This window comes from Marmota flaviventris, chromosome 6 (assembly GCF_047511675.1).
Source record: "Marmota flaviventris isolate mMarFla1 chromosome 6, mMarFla1.hap1, whole genome shotgun sequence".
Taxonomy (NCBI): domain Eukaryota; kingdom Metazoa; phylum Chordata; class Mammalia; order Rodentia; family Sciuridae; genus Marmota; species Marmota flaviventris.
The window spans coordinates 2,290,805-2,302,915 of NC_092503.1; positions in this window are offsets into that span (position 1 = coordinate 2,290,805).

Genomic DNA, 12,111 nt, shown 5'->3' on the forward strand with positions numbered 1-12,111 from the left:
ATATTTTTACATATTGTACATATATGGAGTGTGACTTCTCATTCTTCTGGTTGTACATGATGGGGAGTTACGTTGGTTGTGTAATCATATATGCACATAGGAAAGTAATGTCTGATTCATTCACTGTCTTTCCTAATCCCATTCCCCCTCCCTTCCCTTCATTCCCCTTTGTCTAGTCCACTGAACTTCTATTCTCCCTGCCCGCCTTATTCTTTGTTAGCATCCATATATCAGAGAGAACATTCAGCCTTTGTGCCACAGTCTGGCTGGGCACAAAATAACCGAGCCGCCACACAGCCTTGTGGGTTCAAAACAGGAACTCCTTTATTCTCCGCATTCCCGCGAACGCCTGGGACACACCACACACCAACTGGAAATCCCTCCTCCGGCACTTCTGCAACCAATGGGAACTCTCCGGGAATCCCCGCGATAACTCCAAAGTAGCTGGCGCCAGAGGCAGCAAGAGCCTCCCCATTGCCCGACAGTAAAGGTCAAATATACAATACAATCAATCCAGCATCACAGCAGTTATATACAGCTTAACTCAAATCATCATCTCAATGGTTCGCTGGCATCACCTTTCAAACATTCCCTCTGGCAAATGCCAGGCGTCATTCTGACCGGCTGTGGCTCTCAACATCTTTGGTTTTTTGAGATTGGCTTATTTTGCTTAGCATAATATTCTCTAACTCCATCCATTTACCAGCAAATGCCATCATTTCATGCTTCATCAAAGCTGACTAATATTCCATTATGTATAAACATCACATTTTCTTTTTCCATTCATCTGCTGAAGGACACCTAGATTGGTTCCATAATTTAGCTATTGTGAGTTGAGCTGCTACTAAAAAATAATGTGGCTGCATCACTGTAGTACAGTGGGACAGCTGGGTTAAACGGTGGTTCCATTCCAAGTTTTCTGAGGAAACTCCATACTGCTTTCCAGAGTGGTTGCACCAATTTTCAGTCCCACCAGCAATGTATGAGTGTGCCTTTTTCCCCACATCCTCACCAACATTTACTGTTACTTGTATTCTTGATAATTGCTATTCTGACTGGAGTGAGATGAAATCTCAGTGTAGTTTTAATTTGCATTTCTCTTCTGTTTATCAGGTTAATATTTATTTTACACGTGGAACTTAATCTGTGCAGGTGTTAGGTATTAAAAAATATTCAATTCCTGGAACAACCATGTCAAAATAACTAGGTCTTAAAAACAGCTATGCTGATTCATGTGAAGGCACTTACCCATTAAAAAGATTTTCAGGTTGACTCCAAAAAATAACCCTGACCCCTCTATGTCTCTAGAGATCACCCCATAATCGCAGAGGTTCAGAGGGCAGGACACACAGAGGAGATGTGCTAGGCAGGTCAGGTGGTGAGTGTTGGGAAAAGTATAAACGGCAGCCATACCCCAGAGAAAAAACCCCAACATGGCGCCTAAGCACCTCTTCTTCCTACCTTCTTCTTTTCTGCAGTGGCGCGGAAAAGTTCCCGCCCGTGTGAACTCTCCCGCCGGCGCCAATTTCAAATCTCGCTGGCGGGGAACCTTAGCCCCAATGAGAACTAATTCCTGGGCTCCGGAGCTGATATCTGAAAGAACTTGCCAATAAACGGGTTGCCTGCCATTTATCTAAACCCTACCATCTCCCCCTTAGTTCTATATAAGCACACTGCTTTTTGCAATAAAATTGGAATTCTCCCGGCGAAGTGTCTTTGCGTGGGGAATTCTTTCAGTGAGGAAGCCATGGCGAGTGGCAGGAGACACGGGGCTTCATGGGGCAAGATCGTGCATCTGTCCTAGATGCACGATGGCTTCTCGGATCCCATGGTGGCGTGATCAGGGACTTGGATCTTGCCTGTGTGCTGGGTGGGGCGAGGGGCAGAGTGCCCCCAGGACGTGGCCCACACGTAGGTCCCTCCCCCTGTCCATCCCTCTGCCCCTCCTCTGCCTGTCTCTAGTGCCCCCCCCTGCCCCCGCCCGGCTTGCTGGTCCAGAGTGCTGCTTGTCCCTGCATGGCTGGCCTGGCTGGTTTGTTGAGAGGTTGGTGAGGGCAGGCGGCAGCTTCAGCAGGGCTTCTCCCCCTCAGGGTACTTCAGCAGGGACACTTAGGCCTTGGGCACGTGTGGAAGATGCTGTTTCTTTGGTTTTGCAAGGTCGTAGCTCAGGGCGAGGGTTTCCACTTCAGTGTCTTCAGATGAGCTGATGAATTTGGACAGGTCCTCTTGGATTGCGTTTGCCTTAGCCTTGGAAGGTCGAGGAAGGCAGGGCTCAACGTTCCTTAGACGGTGTCCAAAATCTGCCTGTGCATTTTAAATAAGCCATTATTTTTAAAAAAAAAAAAACATAAGGCACAGTTGTCATCCTGGTCCGAGCATTTCTTGAGAGCAGCCTAGGGCTGCAGTGGGGTCATGCAAGCTGAGCCTGCCATTGTCATTCTGTCCTAGGGTGGTGGTGTGTGGCAAGCATGAGGGGCACACAGCCCACACCACCAGTGCCCTCAGTAAGAGCTCCTGATGGGATGTGTGCTAATGTTTGGGTCCAGTGCGTGGCAGCAGATAGTAGCCAAGCTCTCAACAGTGGACTAAACCAGGTAAGGGCAGGGCTCCTGGGAAGGACACCAGTTCCAAGCACATTTTCATCACAGGTGAGCCTTGGTGTTTTCCAAATTCAGCTCACTAGGCCGGCTGCGACCAGCTGACCTCTGTGTCTGTGCGGCAGGGAGGAGTGAGCCTGCCTCATCTGAGGAAGCAAGGGACAGGTGAGTGGGGTGGAGTCAGGCCCCCCGGCATGTCCTGTGGACAGGGAGCTGAGGCAGCCACCAGGTGCTCAGTGAGGGGTCCCTCTGCCTGAAGGTCCCTGCAGCACTGTGGAAGAGGACCCAGGGGCTAGACCTGGAGGGGGCAGTGGAGTTGGAAGTGTGGAAGTGGTGGGAGGTGCCATCAACAAAAAGACTTGTGGGCCACTGAAACCCTGGAGCCCTGCCCGGGCTTCACCCGGGGCTGCCTCCGTGCCCAGGGCATCTCTGCTGCCTTGGAGCGGGGTGTGGCCCCTGTTTAGGGGGCTCTTCCCACCTAGAAGGTCAAGGCTTTGTCAGGTCAAGGCTTTGTCCAGTTAGGCTCCCTGAGGCCACCACGGTGTGGGGAACAAGAAGCGCCGGTCCACTGTTCCTGAGAAGGCAGAGCCTCCCGCCAGGCTGGGGCGTTGTCACCCCCAGCTGTAGTGTCCTCAGAGCTGGGCAGCTTTCCACGGAAGCTCCTTCCACAGCCCCCGGCAGCTAACGTCACCACACCCAGTCCTTCCAGGAGACCCCTGAGTGAGCTCGGGCTTCGTGTTGATCTCACCTCCCCAGGAGCAGTACTTCCTAGCACACTCTCTGCCTCCCAGTGTTAGCTCAGCTCCGGGCTCCGAGCTCCTTAGAGCTCCTTTGCATGACCTCCGGGCTCCAAGCCCAGCTCCTTAGCAGGACCTCCCGCAGACCCCCAGCCGGCCTCCATTATGGCTTTCATTTTCCTCTTGGAGCTCCCGTGCCGGTGGGGAGGATGACAGGCAAAAAGGGGATAAAATAAAATGAATAAAATAAAATGGGTCGTATGGTGGGAGAGGTTGGAGTGCAGGAGGCGGTGGCCAGGGAAGGCTGTGTGACAAGACAGCTCTGAGCAGGAGCCCGGGGAGGGCCTGTCAGGTCAGGGCTTTGTCCCACTGGGCTCCCTGAGGCCACTGCGGTGTGGGGGGCAAGAAGCGCTGGCCCACTGTTCCTGAGCTCGTACTGGGGTGGAAGGCCGGAGAAGACAGCCGCACTGCACACTTAGGACCCGCAGCCTTCCGCTTCTGTCCATGCCCAGATGCAAAGAGCCCACAAACTGACCGCCTCAGCGTTTCTGTGACTTCTAGACCAGGGATAAAAGGAATTTAACCAGGAACTCGAACCCTAGACTATAAATACCACTCCAGAATTCAACGCACATGCTGTGTGTTCATCCTGCGAGCGCTGGGGACAGGTGGAGTTGAGAACACTGCTGTTTGTCACAAGATCTGCTCGTGAGTCCACCGGGATGGGCCCCAGATTAGTAATCGACTTTGTAAGAAGACAACTTGATTGCGTCGTTTAGGAACAAGCTACATTTCCCACAGAAGGAGCAGTAGCTGGGATTTTCTTAGGCTCAGCAAAAATCTTTGACAGGCAATGAGAAATACTGCAATTTTATGTAATTTTTGTGATGGAAATTTCTGGGGTTTTTTTTGAGTGACTGTAATGAGTCTTCCATTTACTTTAGTCAAAAAGCACAGAATTAGCATTTCAGGCTCAGCTGATGTTAGAAAGTTGGGGATGGATGAGGCTGAGAGCGTCAGATGCCGTGTGACCTGATGCTGATGAGCCCTTGCTCAGACCTGTGGGGGCCGAACACACTCCCAGCCTTCTGTTCCAAGGAGGAAGTCTGCAGTAACTGCTGTTCATGTTGTTGATGTTGACAAAGTGGGACCAGCCTGATTTCTACCAGCCAAGGTTGCACTTGGCCCTTCATGGGGAGGGCCTCACCTGCTCTGCTCTAGGTTTGGGGCACACTGAGGTCCCCGTGAGATGCCACTCCTCACGCTGCCACAGTGCTCAGCACAGCCAAGTGGGCCTCGTAGGTGGAGGAAGGACAGTGGCAACTGACCAACGGGGAGACACATGTCAAGGGCCACACGGCAGCTAAGCAAGAAAGCTCAGCTGGCCTCTGGCATTTGAGTGCTTGGTACCTTGTGAAAGTGTGAGTCGCCAGGGTGGTTTTCTCTGATGTCTGTGGCAGAACAGAGCCGGTCTCCACCCAGGTGGGCTGCTCCACTTACATCAGTGAGTGACTTTTAACTTTGCTGCAACCGAGAATCTGATCTATGGTGATAGCTGGAAACCAGGTGGTCTTTGTGGGGCTCCGCGGGGACAATGTGCGCTGGCCCAGGACCTTCTCAGGCACCAGTGAACGCGTGCAGTATGCACCTACAGTCATAACACACAACAAATAGGAGACTATCTTAAGGAAGCCAACTAGTGGCTTAAGTAATTGAGGGCACGTGACTTCAGATAGTTTGGTCAGGGCCACAGGTCTCTGGGCTCTGTCTCCTCCACGAGGTGGCTTTTTCTTAGCCATGCCAAGCCTCCATTTCATCAGAGGTGGATCTGAGCCGTTTCCCTGGTAACAAAGCAACTTCTCCCTCAGCCAAGTCTCCGTAAGCTCATTATTCTCTACTATTTTTTTTTCGATAACAGGATTCACAAGGACAAGTGGTACCTTTCCTTTTGTTTGCTTGTTTTTGTGGTGCTGGGGATCAAATCCAAGGCCTTGTGTGTGCTAGGCAAGCACTCTACCACTGAGCCGCCCCCCTAGCCAAGCGGCCCCTCTCACCCACCCCAGGATTCTAGTGGAAGGATCAGTTTTATATTTTTTTCCTAATAATAGTGCATGGCAAATGCCTAAGGTGCATGTGCTGGGCATTTACACTGTGTTCTTGTTTAGTTTTCACAACTCTGACAACTGAGGTCCTGGCTACTTTACAGACACTGGAGAGCAGTCTCCTCTAACAGCGTGTGCAGGATGCAGGCAGAGAAAAGCACCTGGGGTGTAGCTCAGTGGTGGAGCCCAGGGCCCTGGGTTGGTCCCAGCGCACACACTCAAGCAAGCATTTGAACATCCAGAAAGCTGGTGAGCACGCTTCAGTCACGACAGGCATGCTGTGGTGTCTGCAGAGGGGACTGAGACGTGATGGCCTCTGCTTCTCAGCAGTGCTGCTCCCGCCGTCTCTCGTGTGCTGGGGGAGCACTTGGTGCTGCCTTGCTGGGCAAACTCGAGATGTCCGTTGGGTTCTGGCCAAGGTGAGCAGCTGCCGAACACACACGTCACCCAGCTCTCTTTTGACTTTGAGATGGAGGCTTGAGATGTGGCCTTGAACATTTCTTCATGGCCCTCTCCTTTGGGCCCAACATGCAAATAGCAAGGGAAGGTGGCCCAGAGATCCCCAGGGGGTCCCACAGTGGAATGCTCAGTGGGGCAGGAGGTTACCATTGTGGTATCTTGACGGACACAAGTGGGGTACACAACCCTATCAGTGAGGTGTAGAGGGATTGCAAAGTCCCAGCACACTCCTCAAACTGCAGGGCCTGTAGACTCTCTAAGAAGCAGCAGTAGACACAACCCTAAGGGCACAGCCTTTAGAGAGCAAGGTGCAAAGTCTAGAAGGCACCGTCGGCAAGGCAGGACTTCTGGGGTCCCACCCTGCTTCATCCTGGCATGGAGCGCAGCAGCCACTGTGCCCTGAATGTGGCTCTGAAAAGGCACAAGGTACCGGATCTTCTGCTCAGACCCTTCCTGTGTGCTCTGGGGGCTTCTGCTGGTGGAGAATGCAACTATTATTGAGTAAGTTTTAAAATCAGCCAAATTTGGGTTGTGGGTACATATTTCTTCCCCATCATTCTGGGGAGTAGGAGAGAGGGCCACGGCAGGACTTGGGGGGAGTGTTTGCCCAGCTCATGTCACGCAGCCACCATGTGGCTTGACAAGCAGAGTCCCCAGGGCACCTCCCCAGACAGTGGGACCTGCAGACCACACGTCTCCATCCGTGAGAGCAGGTGGAGCAGACTTCTCCTTGGGCTGAAAACCTGGCACAGGGGTCACACTACTGCTTTCCAAGGGTCAGGGCCCTGAAAAGGGCTTGAGACTTCTTTGAAGCAACAGAGCTTCTTGGATGTGGCTGACTTGCCTTGCACCACAGTTCCAATTTTCTTAAATCTGGCATAACCAAGTACGTTGGGACTTTGAATGAAATAGCCTCGTGGCGAGTTGAGTCTGCCCTGCCCCGGTCTGCCCGCCCTCCTCACACTGGCTGGAGCTATGTGCTGCTCCTCTGCTCTTCAGATTAGTCACAGCCTGTGAACGTCACTTAGGAAATACGTGTGATGATTTCTGAAGTCATCGCCAGGAGCCAGTGGGCAGGTAGGCTCAGGTGAGCGGATTTTGTGAATATAAAATTCTTCAAACAGTGGGAGCTCTTGCTTCTGCTTTTCTCAATGCTGCTGTGATGTCTTGACACACTTTCTTCCTTAAACTTCAACAGACCCTTGTTTTATTTATTTATTGTTCATTTCTTTCTTCCTGTGGTGCTGGGCCTGGAACCCAGGGCCTCTTTATGCTAGGCAAGTGACCTGCTGCTGAGCCGAGTGCCAGCCCTCTGGTTATTGGTTCTTAAGATGAGGCCAGTGGCTTTTGGCTGTCATGTAATTCTCAGTGCTTCTGTGGGTCCTCGTCCCTTTCCTCACATGTGGCAGTTCAGGGAACCGGAACAAGAATGTTTGGAGTACATTATTGCAACCAGCATTTGACTGTAACTGAAGTTCAGGCAATTTACCTCATTTGCATTAAAATAATGAAATTCTGTGAAAATTGGTCCAGAAGAATCGAAACTGGGTTCTGCTCTTCCTCTGATCTTGACATCTCGATCTACTGGGGTGGGGGGGTTAGTCTTACGTGTCAACTTGACTGGACCATGGGGTGCCCGGGCATTTGGTCAAATGTTTCTCTGAATGTTTCTATGAGGATGTTTTTGGATGAGATTAACATAAAACTAGTGGACTCTGAGGAGAGCAGATTGCCTTCCCAGCACAGAGGGCCTTCTCTAGTCTGTTGGAGGCCAGAATAGAACGAGGCTGAGCCCCTAGCAAGAGAGAATTTTCCAATGGGCCACCTATGGACCTGAACCACAGGTCTTGGCTTTGCTAGCCTCCATAGCTGCCCCACCAATTCCTTGGGACAGTTCTCTCTCCACACACACACACACACACACACACGTTCTGCTCACAGGGGGATGTCTGGCCAACTCAGACCTTGCTCGAAGGTGGCACCCTCTGCAGTTCATGTGTGCACCTGCCGCCCAGCCCCTGGGCCTTCCCACACTGACTGCTTCCGGGGGCTCCTTGCTGAGGGCAATGCAGCTCTGGCATAGGCCTTCATGCAGGGCTTCCCAGATGGCCCTCACTTCCCAGGGAAGGGTGCTCTCAGAATGGATGTCACTCCCAGCCTGAGTTGCAGAGGTGGGAACCGAGGTGTGTGGTGATAAGGGAGGCTGGCACCCAGCCTCTGCTCTGCCAGGCTCTCCCCAGGGATACTCGGCTGCCTGATACTGCACCGAGGTTTTCAGGAGAGTTTCAATGTGGTGCAGAGAACTCCTCCCCGGGAAGCACTGGAGTGCATGCTGACCTGTTACCGGTCACCCCCAATATTCAGGGTGTTTTCTACAAAGGACACTCTTTTACCCTCACACATGGCTGTGTGCATTGAGAAATCAATCCCGACAAATCACTTCGCCCATCCCTAACCTCATTCTGTTCACACCAGTTGCTCAATGATGCCCGGACGGCCAGTGCATGAGCAGGATCGCCCGTGGTGGCGGGCTGTGGAGCCTGTGGTCTCCTCTAGTGTGGAGTGTGCCCAGGACTCCCACGGGCAGGGCCTCTGCCTGCTCCAACCAGTCCCCAGGGCAGATTCCTCGTGGGCCAGAGGCTGTGCTGCCCGGGCGTGTCCTGCCAGGTGGCTTGGTCTGGGTAGCTAGCTTCTCCACTGCTTTCTCTGGGTGGTTAATACCATGTTACGTAAACATCCTCGTACTTCCCACGTGTCTGTTTAGTGTGAGTTGGTATGGAGCCCGGCTTCCTGCCTCACTCCAGGAGGCCTCTACCTGGCACCTTCTCATGCCCACACCACTGTTCCAGCACATTCCAGGCTCACGTGCCACTTTCCAAGGAGAGAAGTCCTGTCCTGCACACCCATGGATGACTACATCCATGTCTGCTTTGACTCACACGTGGCAAACCACGAGTCCACACCAGGACTTCCAGTTCTCCTTTAGGACCTGAGAGAGTCTGGTTGTCCCCCTGTCCCCGTTTATCTAATACTGATGTGCCTGCTCTTGCCCACAGTACCTCTGCTCATCTCACCACCCAGTCTGCTCCTGCTGCTGCTGTCCCCACATGCACGAGGACGCGCCTGCATGGGCTCTGACGTTGCGTGTTGAGCTTCCCTCATCCTCCACCCCTGCAGGTGGCCCATCACGCTGGGAGGAGGGAGGGAGATGGTACAGCCCTTTAGTGTTAGAGTACATTCGCACCCATGGTTACTTACCAAAGTTCTCACAGGAGGTGCGAGATGCAAGCACTAACACCAAAGAGTGAGACCCTGCCTGGCTGTAGGAAAGGTGTCCAAAGTCCGGGCTATCACATCCCAGCTGCCTGTGCACGTGGCCCTGCGGAGGGCTGGCCAGGGGCAGGTGAGGAGCCCCGGGCATTTCCTTGCCTTTGAGGCAGGCAGACATCCCTCTGATCCTTGGCCTGGGAGGCAGAGGTAGCACAGCTCTGGGGTGTGAAGCATCAGTTCTGACGGCTGCAGAGCCGGAGAGGCCTTCCTGTGTGTTAGCAATGCTGAGGTGACACCGTGTTGGGTGCTGCCAGCACATCCTGGCCTCCTGGAAGCCCCCAGCCCCAGGGAAGATGGACACAGCTCGGCAGGCAGCACAGAGTGCAGGGAAGGAGTGTGTGCCGGCCACGTTCCTCCTGAAGAGCTGGCAGGAGGGAAGTGTCCTTGAGCTACAGGCAGAAGGCACACTGCTGCACTTGCCTGGTACTGCGAGAGCTCGGCCGTAGAGTGCAGCTACGGCGCGCGTCTGCCGGGCCCTGGACCAGCCTCTGTGTGTGCTGAGCACAGTCCTCTGCTCAGCACCGCGGCTCCCCAGGACCCATTCCTCCCAGGGTCCATACAGCAGACGTGATAGGGCAGGCAGGGTTTGCCTTTAAGCTCCTTTCTCCTCGACTTGCCAAGGAATCTCCACGCCATGGGCACAGTGAGCCGCTGACAGTTCTGCAGTTCATGTGCCGTGTACGCTGGTCTCACCCTCACGAGATGCCAGTGGGGGGTGCTCAGATTCCCTGGGAGTCACCGATGGGCTGTGCCCATGCCAGAGGCCCTGGCAGCCACGGCCAAGCAGCCCTCAGGCCCAGGCCTCGGCCCTGCCAACGTCTCAAGGCTGCCACACATTCTCTGAGCGGCTTGGTGGGCCAGGCAGACCCCGGAGACAGCCACAGCAGCTCCCCACACCCCATCCCTCGGTCCCCCGACTTGGGCTTTGTTGTTTGGGGTGAGCTCTCATGTGCTCTGTATGAGGACTTGTTGAGCCCGGGCGGAAAGAAAGCAGAGGCTTGGAAAGGTAGTTCCTCAGGCTTCCCCGGCCAGCACCAGGAGGAGGGCTCAGACAGACGTGCGTCCAGAGCAGTGGTAGGAGGTGACAACACCACCAGGGCCACTTCCTTCCTGAGTCAGCAGCAGGAGGTGGCCTGACACTGCTCAGAGAGAGCTCATCGGGGGCGCGCTTGTGGACTGGGGTCTCGCCAGAGCAGTAGTGTCTTGCCTGGCCTCCGCCTGGGAAGCAGCCCCGGCCAGCAGCCCCACATTTCATTGTCTTATAGTTGGAAGCTCTGAAAAGTGGTCACTGTGTCCCCGCTTTCTGCCTGGTCCCCTGCCTCTGTGCTCTGTAGGTTACCCTCCTGGTTCAGTGGCAGAGGGGACCAGGGGCTGCAAGGAGGATGTGAGGAAGGCAGCCCGAGGGCTTGGCCTGGACGTGTGGGAGGCACCGGACAGGGAGAGGTGGCTGTGCAGCAGGACGCGGCTCAGAACCCCTTCCTGGCGACAGCTGAGTGGGAGGAGAGAGTGAACTGCAGGGCACGCTCTGGGAATGCTGGGAAGGCCTGGAGGTCAGAGAGGCCCGCAGGCAGGAGACACTCAGGGCTTCCTGGTGGACTCCTAGAGGAGAGTCCTCTCGCAGTCCCATCTGCCCTGAGGAAGTAAGCGTGCACTCTGGAGGGGACAGTGTGTCTCAGTCCACAGACTGCACCTATGTCCCTGCACACGTGGGGGCTTGTCCTGCGTGGGGCAGACGTTTTCCCAGCTGCTTTGTGACTGCCCTGAGCCGTGCTCACAGCTGCTGTCCAGCCTCACGCTCACTCACCACTGGCCAGGTCTCTCCACCTGCTCCAGTCCCCTTCATTCACGTGCACTCACAGAGCCCTTGATGGGGGCAGCAGCCCGGGCAGGGCTGAGAATCCCATGGAGAGGGGAGAAGTCCAGCACCCGCCCCCCGCCAGCTGAGGGGATGGGGGGACACGTGTGCAGAGGGAGACCGTGCCCCCAGCCCAGGTCTGGAGCTGTGTCCCATGGAAACCCAGTGCCTGAGGGACAGTGCTGGGGGAAAGATGGCTTTGTTCAGTGGTCAGACTCTGCCCCCGAGTCAGCCTCCCAGCTCAGGGTGAGCGGCTGCAGATTCAGGCTCGGAGCACTGGGGGCGGCTCACAAAGGGGAAGGACATTCGGGTCCCTTCTGGGGCAGGGGAGGTCTTTCAGGAGCTCAGTGCCTCTCTTCACTGCTCCATGGGCCAGTGTTTCTGGGCATGGTGGCCAGCAGGTGTCTTCACGTCAGAGGGGAGGAGACGCGAGGCAGGCCCAGGTCAAGCCATCCCCCTGCCGTGGCTCCGGACCAACGTGACTCCATGCTCAACATGGCTACCTCAGAGCCAGGGAGACCTGGCCCCGATCAGGGCAGCGCAGGAGACAGTGTGAAGACGGAGGCCAGGTCTCTCCGTCCTGCTCCAGTCCCCAGGGACGCCTGCAGGTCCACGTGAAGAGTCCAAGTCTTCAGCCAAAGTGGCCTCAGGTCCCCGGAGAGTGGCCCAGGCCACCGTCATCACCACAACCCACAGGTCAGAGGTGTGGTCTGCAAAAAGACGGGGGGGGGGGGGTGACACTGCATTGTCCACTGTGTGACCTCCAGGGTTGGTGGCTTTTGGATCAACTCAACAAGTGAGGTGGGGACACTGCCTTGTGGCACAGAATGGTGGGTAGGGCACCTGGTCTATCGCCTGGTTCTGCCCTACATCCCTCTTGTCTCTGCTCCTGTGTCCTGCTCCATTCTGTAGCAGTGTCCCTCTGCCACTGCCCCTGGTTTTCAGAATTGGGTTTCAATATCTCCACTCAACGTCCCCAGCCACCACAGAGGGTCCAGACCCCTGTGCCCCTTGCTCCCCTGCTGTGGGTT